The sequence below is a fragment of the Ambystoma mexicanum genome, chromosome 11, assembly GCF_040938575.1.
Source record: "Ambystoma mexicanum isolate Mex_15411 chromosome 11, UKY_AmexF1_1, whole genome shotgun sequence".
In the NCBI taxonomy this organism is placed as follows: domain Eukaryota; kingdom Metazoa; phylum Chordata; class Amphibia; order Caudata; family Ambystomatidae; genus Ambystoma; species Ambystoma mexicanum.
Window position 1 is genome coordinate 307,209,659 of NC_090934.1, and position 13,587 is coordinate 307,223,245.

Here is a 13,587-nt window from a genome sequence, read left to right on the forward strand (position 1 = left end):
TGGTGGCGGCCTTGCCACCCTGGCCTCCTTTGTGACGGTGACAAGACCCTCCTCACTTTGCCGCGCCCTCTGTAGGCCTCTTGCGACAAGGAACATGCTGCCTGGCGGTACATAGAGGAGCCACCGCCGAATCCTTTGGCGGCACCTTGCTTGCCTCCAGAGTGCCGAAAGGGCGGCAGTCGTTGCTGCAAAACTCCTAAGGCCCGAGCCGTCTCCATGTTGGTCTTGATGGCCTGGAGTGACTCATCTACTGTCTTTCCAAACAGGTTGTTCCCGTCGAAGGGCATGTCCAGAACTCTGGTTTGCACGTCCTGGTGGAAATCTGTTGCCTTGAGCCATCCCCGTCATCGAAGGCAAACACTGTTGCCCAACTGGTGGAACCCGGTGTCCGCGGCCACGGTTATGGCGTGGTCCGACTCCACCACACCTACCTGTAGGATCCCCAGGGCCTCTGCCCTCTTGTCATCCGGTAGGAAGTCGAGCAGGGGAGGGATCTTGTACCACAACCCCCTGTCGTAGCGGGCCACAATCGCTAGGGCATTGGCCGCCTTAATTGTCGTCGCCGCAGATGAGATGACTCGTCGTCCCATGGCATCCAGTCTCTTTCCCTTGCCATCAGGTGAGGAGGTTGAAGTCGTCGCCCCCGCGGCTTTCTTCTTGGCCGCCGCAATGACCGTATGCGGGGTCAGCTGTGCCCTAAGGCACAAAGGGGCAGAATCGGGGACCCAGTACTACTCGTACCGATCCCTCTTGGCAGGCGTCGTGGACGGGTTCTTCAGGAGAGAAAATCCCTCGTCCCAGATGTCATCAAGCAACGGCACCGCGAGGACCGTCTTCCTCTTGGCCTCGCGCCTTTGGTAGAGGAAGCCTTCCTTCTGTTCTTCGGGGCAGAGCTGGAAAAGCTCGGATGCCCTGGAAATCATGGCGTGGGAGGTAGGCCTGAGGGGGTGGTGATGGAAGGCCCATCCCGACGTCACCACCGTCATCATCCGTCCCTGTCGTGGCCGTATCTGTTCCCGTGTCATCCCTAGGATCAGGAGGCTGAGCGGGCTGGAAGGGCGGGGTGAACTCTCCTCCGCTTGTTTGGAGGGCTTCCCGGCAGACCCGGTTCTGCTGGGTCGTCCATTGGGGGTAGAGGCAACCTCGTCCTTACCTCTGTGCATAAGGTTTGGATTGGCATCAAAATGGCCACCGAGTTGTCTTGAGGCTCGGGCACTGGCTGCGACGGGCACGGTGGTTGCTCCTCCACGGGAGCCTCGTCGGCACCACCGTCGCTCTCTTCGTCTGCCTCGTCGTGATTCCTCCTGTGGGACCGAGCCTCCGCAAACCTCTTGTTGAGGCGCCGTCACGACTTCAACCAGCTCCTCCTCAGAGGCTGTATCCGTGTCCATAACGGCCAACGCGCCCCCCCCCGCCCCTCTTTTTCCACTGAGATCTTCACGGGGGTCTTATCGATGGGCTGAAAAGAGGATTCCCTCAGCAGTGGCAGGGAAACTCTGGGCCCCGAGGTCGCCTCCACTGGGGTAGCCTGCACAGGCTTCGCCAGGGCCGCCACGACACCCTCAATAGAGGCCATGGCTGGGTTAATCAGGTCCTTCACGACTTTTGGCACGCTTGAGGCCTTCACCTTGGGGGGAGGGTCACCGCCTCACTCCCCCTTGGCTGCTGCCGTCGGGATCGACCGGGGCTTCTCCAGAAGCTTATCGGGTTCTCCGACTTTCTCTTCCCCGAGCCAGAGCATTAGCTTGTGGTTGATGCCATTGGTGAAAGTGCGCCCTGCCTGGCAGCCGAGGAGCCCGACCATTCGGCGCTCCTGGTGTCCGCGGACTCGCAGTGCTTAGCCTTCTGTTGGGCCCTTGTCGCCGGAACGCCCTCAAAGGACTTTGAAGACCGCTCGGACCTCCTCTTTTCACCTTCCGCTGGGCTCTTCCCTTCCAGCCAGTTGGTGAGGCGGATCCGCCGATCCCTCATGGTCCGCTCCGACATGTTCTTGCAAAACACAGTCCTTCTCCACGTGCATTTTGTCTTCGTGAAGGCAGTAGAGGCATCTAAAATGCTCGTCCTCCTTGACCACATTCTGCAATCCGCATCCAGGGCAGTTCATGAACAGCTTCGATCCGGGCGTCGAGCTTCCTTTGTCCCGGGCCATGTCCACGGGGTAGGCCTCCAGGTCTTCTGGAATCCTCCAAGAAGCTTACTTGACGAAAACTTCACCCTTGAGGGGCGTAGAAAATTCTGAAACGGGACCCTGTTGATCGGAAGTAGAAACGGTGGAGCTTGAGGCTCGATTGACCGAAAAAAATTATATCAAACTCTTTGAAAAATCTCAAAACGCAGTAAAAGCTCACGAGCTATAGCACGAGGACTCCCAACACTTGAACGTGCAGTAAAAATCTGAGGATGGCTGCCAGGGGAGGGGCTTAGGGAGAGGGCAGTCATTGGCTGGGGGCAGTATGCCCCAGAGACCAGTGATTGGCTACTAAGAAAGAGATCAGATACAAAACGGATACTGATTTCTTTCTTTACTGAGGATTCCCAGCCTGACGGGGAATATTCATGAGCATGTTAATCCATGCCAGACCCCATGCTGGAGAACCTTAGTTTTGGTCAGTTCCACGTCTGTTGTGGAATGAAAAAGCTCCTTGCCATCAAATGACAGGTCCAAAACTTTATCCTGTACCTCCTTAGAGAACTTGGTGGCGTGCAGCCAAGCCTGACAAGGTGTCCACGCCAAGCAGGAAGCCCCGGTCCGAGGTGTCGACATGATGCGCCGCTGCCTCCAGCATACCCTGCGCCAGTACCCTAGCATCTGACAATCCCGCTTTGAAATCACCCAGCTTTTCAGAGGGAAGAAATTCACCAAATTCCAACAGACCTTTCCACATTTTCATATTCGCCCCCGCTAACACCAGTTCTGCGTTCGCTTGACTTAACTGCAGGGCTGAATTAGCAAATATCTTCCTCCCCAAGGAGTCAAGAAGCTTGTCCTCTTTGGTCAGAACCTGTGCAGCGATTTTAGAAGATGCAGGAGGTCTGGATTGTAAAGTGGCAGCAGCCACAACCGTGGAGGTGGGGGGGCAGACACGACGCTAAGGCCACTTCTTCCGAAGAATGGAGACTATAACGCACGTCAATCTTGTTGACAAACAGTCCAGTGTGTCGTTTTCCCCAAAATTTACTGACCTCAGCCAAAACGTCCTTCTGCAAGAACAAGCCAGTACGCTCCAAAGGAGACAAAGTGAACCCCCCCTGAAAGCACTCCTTACTGTGGAGCGGGTGCCTCAGGTACTGGGACATCCATAAGACATGTCCAACACCCGGTCGTGAAAGGCTTTAACACAGCGGGCTGGTCCTCGCTGTCTTGATCCCCCTGAGCGTCGTCCGACACATCCGGATCAAGCTGCGTCACATCTGGCCCTGCTGAAGATTTATCCACTGGAGACAATGGAGGCAAGTGAGGGCAAGCCGGTGGAGGCCCGGCCGGTAAAGGCGGCGCTGGCAGAATCACCAGTGCCACAACTGGGACCGATGGCGCAGGAGGGCATATCTCCCTAAAGAAACCTCGAAAATACTCCTTCATGGGGTCGGAGTGCATTAGCTTTTGAAATTTCCTGAACAAAGCGTCCTCCGCCGACGATTTAGGCACGACTGGAGGAGGCCTCTCCTGAGCGGAGTAACTCCAGTGGCGTAAAGGAGCTGGTTGCCTAGAACGCCCTTCACCGCTGGTATCCACATAGATCAAGAGCGCAGATGTCGCAGGGAGCAAGACATTGTGCGGTAGGGGCCTCCGATCGTTCGTCATACAGTGAACGAAAAGGATGTGCACAAGGAAAACTATGTTCACCTGAAAACCCACCCCCACACCCAGAGCCGATGGCGTAGTTGTAAGGGAAGTATCCAAAATGGCAGCCGTCTTGGTGGGAGCATCCGCCATTTTGTCAGCACCTGAGGAGAACTGACACGTGTGGAAGTGAGACAGGGGTCTCCACAGGTGAGTCAGGGGTCTTCATCTTAGCCTTGATCCAAGGAACCTCGGCCGAACCAGTACTGTGTGGCCTAGGATGTTTTTGAGATATGCTATCAGCCAGAATAGCTTTCAACGGAAGGACCTCAGCACTGCTGGTAACGGAGGGATTCTGGCCAAGACCTCACTCCCTGCCACCTCAACAAATCTGGTTTCACTGCTTGAGCGGGAGCGATGAGGAACACCTCACCGACAAGACCTTAACAGGTCTCTCAGAACTGTTGGTCACGTTCGCCTCCAAACGAGGGACCTCGAACCCGAGCCCGATATTTAAAGCCCCTTCACGACGGGCCTTGAACTTCTGTTTGGTACCAACAGCCTCGACAGAGGCCTCAGGGGGTACCTCTGTTTTTACGGGAAGCTCCACCCAAGGAGACCTCGAAGCAAGCTCTGGTACCAGCCGCCACAGTAGAACTGGGCCCACAAACAACCCCCACAGGAGGGGCCTCTGATTGCAAAAAAAAGAAATCTTCCAAAGATGCAAGTGCATCCAGTCCCGAACGAGCGAAGAAAAGGACTGGTGGGCGATACGCTGGGCGGAGCTAAGGAGGGCGGAGCTACAGCCACATGTGGTACCCCGTGTAAAAAGAGGAAGGAAACATTTCTGAAAAATGTGATGCTTTTTACTAAGTGCTCCGGTACCGTCCCACAGGGCGGAGGAATGTCCCATCAGTATGGAGGAATGGGGACGGGACGTAGGAGTAAGAATTACCATTGCCTAATGACACCAAATTATTAGGGAGGAGGATGGTGGGACGTATGGAGGAAAGGGGACTATGGGCTAAGAGCATGTTAGTCACTACGGTGAGTAAATTATAATTCCTTTTACGTCCCGTCCCCTTTCCTCCATACTGCATGCACGATTACAAGTGAATGTAGCCCCAGGGTGTAGAGGAGACCCTCCTTAAGCAAACAGGTTCCTGGAGAACCGCCTGTCCGTAAGCCGCATCTGATCTGGAGGCGGCATCCAAACAGTAATGCTTGCAGAAAGCCGAGGGAGTAGCCCATGTGGCCGCCCTGCTAATGACCTGCCAGGGGACATGGCACTGAAAGGCGATGGCCATTGCCTTGGCCCCGACTGCGTGGGCATACATGTTCGCTGGAAGGGTTCTATGCTGGCCCTCATACGCTTCCTTGATGGCAGAGACCATCCAGCGGGAGATGGAGGTTTTGGAGGCCTGTTAGCCCAGCCTGGCGCCTCCAAAGGTGATGAATGGGGCATCTGACTTGCAGAAGCCCTTAGTCCTGTCCAGGTAGAATTTCAGGGCATGCCCGATATCCAGGCAGTGCAGAACTCTGAGGCTCGTCCTTCGGGTTTGCAAAGAATGTAGGAAGTACAACCTCCTCATTTAAGTGAAAGGCTAATGGCACCTTAGGTAAAAATGCCTGATGGGTCAGCAGGACCACCTTGTACTTGTGAAAGGTGGTGTATGGCTCTGAGGCGGCTAGGGCCAGGATCTCGCTGACCCTGCGCGCCGATGTGAGGCCGACTAACAGGGCCGTCTTGATGGTGACCAGCCTGATGTCTGCAGTCGCCATAGGCTCAAAAGGTTTGTGCACGAGGGTGCCCAATGAGGTTGAGCTGGCGAGACTCCTTGAACTTGTAAAGTACTCTGTGAATCAGTGGAGTGGGCTGGAAGGCATATGCCGACATGCCGTTCCACTGGATCCACAAGGCGTCGCCCAGGGAGCATAGGCACTGCCCCTGCCAGGAGGCGAACTGGGGCACTTCTTATTGTGCCTGGTGGCAAAGAGATCGTTTAGCTGCCACTCATAGTTGTCCGCTCTCAACCTGCTGAGCCTGTCCGCTTCCAGGTTGGATTCCCCGGGAAGGTGCACTGCTGTGAGGTAGATGTCATTCTCCAAGGCCCATTCACACATGCTGATCGCCAGTCTGCACAGGGAAGGGGACCTGGTCCTCCCCTTGCTTGTTGTAGTACATTCTGGTCGAGTTGTCCGTCTAGATGAGGGCCACTCTTCCCTCAATACGTGGGAGGAAGGCTCGGAGCGCTAACCAGATGCCATTCAGTTCCAGCCAATTAATGTGGGACTCTTGTTCTTGATGGGTCCACGTGCCGTGGACAGAGTGGGGGGACGGCCAACGGTACCGTGGTACTGATGGCCGCGATCTCGTCCTCTGAGGGGGGAAAACCCTCTCGGAGGGCGTGTCCCAGAATAAGCCCAGGAAGGTCAACGACTGTGTGGGTTGCAGTTGTGACTTCTTGAGATTGAGCGAAAAGCTCAGGTCGTGTAGCATGTTCATCAGCGCATGGGCACGGTGGTGAATTGTTTCCTGAGATGTAACCCGGACGAGTCATCTAGGTAGGGGTACAGATGAGCGACCCTTAAGCGAGCGTTGCTGAGAAAGGGAGTATTCTGAATGGATAAAGACTTAGACGTCTGAGAACTATTCTTCTTGTCCAGCTCTTTGTGCTTGAGTGGAAGAGGTCACTGCCCTCGAAGGGCAGGTCTAGAATACGCCTTAAACGTGATTGGCTGTTGGTGTGGAGTTTCGGGAGGAAGTCAGCAATTTCCCGCCATAATCTTTCGTTAGCAGCTGCCAGCATGGCATCTGCGTTGGCCTGTCGCAGGTGCAAGGAAGCGTTGGAATACAGCTTCTTACTGTATGCCTCCAAGGTTTTCTCCTTGCTTAACAGCGCTATTGATGAAGGCAAGGACGACAGGCTTCGAGTGTAGTGATACCGCAGCGATCACCGAGGAGTGTGGCTGAGGAAGGGAGGAGAGCAAGAGTGTATACCCCTCCATCTGCGTGTACTGGGTATCCAGGCGGTGGTTGACCGGCTGGACAGTGGTTTGAGCCAACCCTTCTTGGCGGGGGAAACTACATTGGGTTTGCAGTGGAATTCACGTTCTGGCAGAAGGCCGCCTCGTGAGGACACCCTCTGCTGGCTGTTCAAGCTGGGGCTGTGGGAGGCCCAGGTATTCCGCCAGGCCCGAGATATGTTAGTGGAAGGCCCTGGCCGATGATGGCGCGTCAGAATCCTCCCCCTCATCAGTATCCGGAGGAGTATCCAGAGCCGGAGGCAGGGGCACAGGGACCACCACCGGAGGCTGAGAAGAGGCGAATGCTGGTATGGAACCGCCTGTGGAGTAGGCTGCAGAGCCGGAGGCGGCAGCTGCACCGGGGCCAGAGGCGGAGGAGTCTGTGGTGCCGCTAGCATAGCAGGAAGTACTTCCCCAACTGTGTCCTTGATGATAGCCCCCATATCTGGAGACTTCATGAGGCTGAGGAAACTCTCAAAGATCCGGTCCTCGCTGGCCGAAGAGCAGGAGGAGGGCACTGAAGGGGTTACTAGAGGCAACGGAGGCCACTGCCGACCCTGTACATACGGAGGCAAGGGAAAACAGCCTTGCGCAGAAGGGTAGGCCGTAGGCCACGTACTTGGTTGATGCCAGTCCCACCTCAATACTCGTTCTACACCAAAAGTCTTGCAGAGGCGAATGGGTGTCCTTTTCTGGCCGTTCGGGCATTTTGTTGAGCTGCCTACCACGTGGCTGCGAAATGTTGCTCAGCTTGTTGATGTGCGCCTCTGCCAAGTCTCTTATGTGAGCGGCGTGCGACTTGCCCCGCTCCTCAGGCCCTTGCCCAGTAGGTGTAACCACTCGACCCGGGGGTCGTTAGAGCTGCGTTCAGGCGCCCCCTCGAATGTGCTGCTGGTAACAGGGCATAGCCCCTCGGCCATGATTCCAGTACAATGGCGGAGCCCCTCGGGCACAAGCCTGGTAATCGAGCCTAGCGGCCCCTCAACCCTGGCACCAGGAGGATCAGAGGAACCCTCAGCCCGAAGGCCGTTAGCTGTAACATCCTCGATGCGCGAGTTGGAAAAGGAACCTGACCGGTCCCTCCTGCGGAGGGGAGTTCCTGGGAAGGAGTCTCCCTTGTGAGGTGCAGATAAAAATATAGGCCCAACCTCTGGCCTGGAACGTCTCCCGAAACTCTTGAGGTCCTCAGGAGACAGCTGAAAGAGCTCCCTCCATCTGGCTAGTCTGTTCTTCAGCGCTTTCGAGGACCGCACGCCGACAGGCTTGCCAACTGTGGTCTGGGCCAAGGCAACGTAGGCAGAGGGCATTGGGGGTCTGAAGTTGCAAAAGGGCTGTTGCAGGATGGGCACCTGCTGAACCCTGTCGAAGTCGAAATGCGCCGGGGAGGAGCTGTGGCGTCCGAGGACCAAGTACCTATTCAAAAATGACAAAAGAGACGAGGAAGCATCCGCGCATGGTATTACATGGCCAAAGCCAAACCCAGGAGCGCTGGTGAATTCAGCCCGTTCCCGTCTGCGCAGAAAAGGGGACTGAGGTGTGGCACCGGAGGGCAGAGTCAGGGAAGCGTATGCTCCTAGGGCTGCGCCTCCACAGACCTTAATTTAGAGTGAAAGAAGATTTTTCTGGTGAAAAAGGTTCAGTCTCCCGTCCCTCGCGAGGGACGCCCATGCAGTATAGAGGAAAGGGGACGGGACGTAAGAGTATGTTACAAATGTAAGGAAAGTCAATTTCAATTTACTGCTCTGGGAAACAGTAGTTTATCCCAGAGAAGGTATTTAAACCTTTGGGGAATACGGAAGACTTCCCTGTGCCACTGCAGTGAAGGTGCAGTATGACAATGTACAAGATGATGCCTATGGAGTTTGTCAGGCTCCATAGCAAAGAGACGCAAAGTTCAAAAATCACATTAAAATACATATGAGAGCGGAAAAAAAGGGTCACTGTCTCCAGGTTAAAAAAAATAAAGTCTTCAAAATCCAGCAAAGTTGCTGCGGGTCTCCAAGGTGGAGGGAATTCGCACATTTCTGAGAATTCTCCCCAAAACCACCTCAAGATGGAAGCCTTGGACAAGGCCTTCCCATGGTTCACAGGACAGTTGTGAAGTCTTACGAAAAGTCTGTGTGCCAGTCACACAACTTTAAGGCACGAGTAACGTCCACCGAGTGCATGGCCCTTTCAGCCGGTGACTAAGGTTTCGGGAAAAACAGTAACGCCAAAGGCTTGTTGAGGTGGAATTCCGACAGAACCTTCGCCATGAAAGAGGGATGCGTCCAGAGCACCACCCTCTATTCGTGTAGTTAGGTAAGGTTGCTTGCCGGGTAGGGCATGATCACACCCACCCTCCTGGCAGAGGTGATAGCCACAAGGAAAGCAGTTTTCCAGGAGAAGAACTTGAGGGGCCCCGATACATAGACTCAAAGGCCCCCCACCCCAACCCTCATGAGCCTCATCAGAACCACATTGAGTTCCCACGCCGGGGAGGCGCCTTCACCGGTGGGAAAGATTGAAAAAGTCCCTTGAGGAACTACTTGAGTCAACAAGACCACAGTAAAGATTTTCCTTGAGACCTGGTGTAGCGGGAGATAGCCGCCAGATGCACCTTGATAGATGGCCAAGAGGAACAGATATGGAAGAATTTGCAGGGCCGTGACCCTCAGCAGGGCTCTGCGACCGACACCAAATAGCGAAACGCTTCCACTTGCGACCGTGGCACTTCAAAGTCGACAACGCCCTGGCAAAGACCTCTCTGCAGTCCGCAGACAAGTCGTATCCACCAAACACTAGGGCTGCAGGAGCAAAGTCCTTAGGTTCAACGATCCTGGGTCGTGATGCTGGATTGCACCCCTTTCCCTGGTGAGGAAATAAGTGGCAGCTTGACCGGGGGCGACACTGATTGACTGAGAAGGTCCGGAAACCAAATCTGCCTCGGCCACGTCAGGGCGATTAGTATCATCTTGCACGGACACAGTCCGAGTGTGCTGATGACTCGTAGCCCGGGGTGGCGAGTACAGGAACAGTCCTTCCCACGGAAAGGAGACCGTGTCCCCCCTCCGCTGGTGGAACCTGCTGGCGAACTTCTTGCACTATCAGTTTGTTGCTGTAGAAAACCGATCTATCGGGGCTGGGGCCTGCCCCACTCAGCAAACCTGATCCAGACGAAGCTCCCAGGAGCACAGTTCCCTGCTGAGGGAGTCTGCGGTGGTGTACTTTACTCCCTCCAGGTGAAGAGCGACGAGGAATACCCCCCCTGTTCGACGGTCCAGCGCCACAAGTCCTGGGCCTTCTTGGAGAGCACTGGGGGTTTTTTCCTGATGTGAAACAGTGGTGGTGGTGGTGGTGTCCAGGAAGATCCTTACCAACTTGCCCTTCAGGGATAGAACAAACGACTTGAGGGCCCAGAATACTGCTCGTAGCTTCTGTATGTCGATATGAAGATCCTTCTCTGGCAACCACAGGCATCTGGCATGCAGGCGTCCGGTGTGTGCTCCCCATCCCTCTAGGGATGAGTCTGTGGTGACTGTCTCCTGGTATGGCAGGTTCTGGAATCCTGTGCATTTAGCGATGTTGGAGCGAAAGCCCCACCATACTAGCGCCCACCGGAACTAATCATTCAGCGAAAGCTCGTCTGAGAAGCTTCCAGACACCTGTATCGAGCGGGTGTCCAGGAATTACTGGAGGGGCCACATCTGCAGCCTGCAGAGGTAGAAGCAGAACGATATCATGCCCAGCAATGACTTGATTGCTCGCACCGTGGCCGTCCTAGTACAGTCGCTGCACCTTCCCAGAATGGCTGCTAACCTCTCCTACGAGGGGGACGTCGGGCAAGACACCGCATTCAGCATGGCGCCTACAAACAGCGCATTCTACAATGGCGTCAAGCAGGACTTTGGATAGTTGAGAGCATCCTAGATTCATTAGTAATCGGATGGTCGTCTACGTGTCTCCTTGGGCCAGCTCCTGCGAGCGGGCGCGAAGCCAGTTGTCCAGGTATGGGTATAGATTTATGCCCTGAAGACGTAGATGGCCCGCCACTGGTACCAGGCACTTTGTGAACACTGGGGGCCGACTTCAAGCCAAAAGGTAGGGCCTTCAACTAGTAGTGCTGTCCCTGTACTACAAAGCGTAAAAACCTTTGGTGTTTCCTGTGAATAAGGACGTGGATGTAGGCATCCTCCAGGTACAGCGACAAGAAGTCTCCTTTTTCCAGCTGGCAGAGCACTTGTTGCAACAAGACCATCCTGAATTTTTGGGACATGAGGTATTTGTTCAGATGTCCTAGGTCTAGAATAGGCCTCCAGCCCCCTTGTCGTCTTTCTGACCAAAAGGTATCCGGAATAGACAAGCCTCCAAGTCGCTGGGGAACTAGCTCCATCGTCCCTTTTCGCTACATGGCCCCATACCTCCTCCAGGAGATGAGTGGTGTGCTGCTCCTGACTGGCCATCGGAGGGATACGTAGACACCTGCGCTGAAACTGTAGGGTATGTCCTTGGGGGAAGAGTGCAGCATTTATCTGTTGGTGGTGATCTTTTTCCACTCGCTGACGAACTTAGTCAGCTGGCCTCCCACCAGGGTGCATGGGTGTGGTCCCGACCTCCTGGTCGGTTCAGGTTTGCTTGAGCACCGGCGTCCTGAGCAACAGCGATGCCGTCTTGCGCCACTCCATGCCTGGAACAGCCTTCCCGAGTCATGGATTTGTAAAGCTGATGGTATGAAGAGGAGAAACCTTTGGAAGACCTGCTCGACTTTCCTCTGGAGGATCAAAAGGAAGATCAGTGTAGCTGGAGGGTGCCCAGGGAACGGGCCGTCTGTTTCCGCCTTGATGGCCTGTAGGGACCCTAAGACTTTGCAGAAATTCGTGATCTTCATCCAGTCTTGGCAACAAAGGCTGACACTGTTCCCAGTATGCAAAGTCCAATGCCACTGTGATGGCGTGGGATCAGACGCTAACTCCCCTACCTGGAAGAGCAAGATAACCTCCATTTTATCGTCAGGTAGGAACTCCAAAATCGGACCCAGTTTGTACCACAGCTAGGATCGCCGGTGTTGGCTGCCTTGATGGATGCTGCGGTGTAAATCACCTTCCTTCCCATGGTGTCCATTTTCCCCCCCTCGCTGTCTGGAGGGACCAAGGACGGTTTAGCTGACCATTTCCTCGTGTCCGCCGATGTTGGGGAGAATTGCGATGCCACCGAATCCGGCAATGCTAGGGAGAATTCTCATTTTATGGCTAATTTCCCTTACCTATAGAGTCCCCCAGCAGCTTTTCTGGAGTTGAAGGGTTTATTTCTTTTTACCGGCTAAGAGTGAGACTCTTTTTCCCACTCTTAGGCATTTGTGCTATGTGTGTTCTAGGCTATTTTTGTGTTTAATGCCTATGGGATGGGATCTTTTCTCTCACCCATAGGAACCATCTTTATACATGTGTCACACAGCACCTTCCTTGCCGCGACGCAGGGGTGTCGTAGTAACCCCCTAACAGACGCCATACCCTGGGACCGACTACTGTCTCCCAGGGCATGTAAAGTCCCCATTGACTTTACTAGTCGATTTTTATGAACTTAACCAATACACCCCCATCTTAACATGGAAGTACTGGAAGGGGTTAATAGTTTTTCCCCCTATGTTCATTTTCTATAAAGTTTCTGGCTGGTGACAGTGGTTACTACCTTTTATATTCGACCGCAAATATTTCTCTATGGGATTTTCCCATTGTTCGAGGCTACCACTTTTACTGACAGCCTCTAACATAACGCTGGTTTATTTTATTATTAACTTTACTCTGGTAGGTTTTATTTGCCAAACTTCTTTCTCGAGTCTAAATCCATTTTCCTAACCCAGGTCGGGGATCCTTTGTTGATCCTTTTGGCGGGCTTCTGCCAAGAGCCCTCCTTTCGGCGCCACTGAGTCTGGGGTGGGTCTGTTTGGGAGGGGGAGTAGAACCCCCCAGACAGAGTTGTCGCAGCAACTCAGGTCGCACTCTAACCCGATAGGCTGGAGGGTCTCCCGCCAAGAAGACCACTTCACTGTGCGAGTGACAGCTAGGCTGTATGAATGGGTCTCTTTCTGCATAAAAGCAGGGTCCTGAGGACTGGAAGAGCATGACGTTGCCACTGAAACTACGGAACCGAAGGGAAGAGAAGCCAGAGACATCTTCAGAATCTACACCACCGGTGAAGCCCTGCCGGATCATCTCACCACTTTTCTTCCACACGACGAGAGGAGATCTTCAGCGGAGAAGCCTCCTTCCCTTGAGCTGGTGGGGTCAACCAGCTCACCCATCACATCCTCGGACCTGCCTTGGTCGACTCGACAGTGCCCCGCACTTGAAGACTGGATAGCCAGGCAGCTATTGACCCGGACCGCGATTAAAAGGAGCGTGCCTTTTAAACTTCATTTGGCAGCACCGCGGCTGGTTTCATCCCTGGGTAGTGCAGCGACTCAAACCTTCCTCCACGATGAGAGCCTCTCTTCCTCTGTTGGACCCCTCGACCTGCAGGAACTACCAGGAACAACCTCCACCGCAGGAGCCACTTCTCCACATTTAAGGTACATTGTTCCGCCAGGCCGCCCTTTGTCCGTGGTAGCCCTAAAGGTGTTTTAAATCCTTCAACTACTTGTGGGGTCAGCCGCCCTCTCTCAACATTGTCTTTCGCCTTGCATCTACCTCTTCAAAAGTTTTCAACTAAAGACTTCACTGCAGCTACAAGAACATTTTTGCTCCTAAGCTCTTGGTCCTGTACCACAGACTGGCTCAGGCCTATTGACTCTGGCTGATTTG

General features: G+C 54.3%; 1 protein-coding gene across 16 annotated transcripts in view; it reads right to left on the bottom strand.

The window, feature by feature from the left end:
* Nucleotides 1-13,587, bottom strand: part of PUM1 (pumilio RNA binding family member 1) — a 1,312,543-nt gene that overhangs the window by 968,717 nt on the left and 330,239 nt on the right. The gene's annotated exons all lie outside the window — the stretch shown is intronic.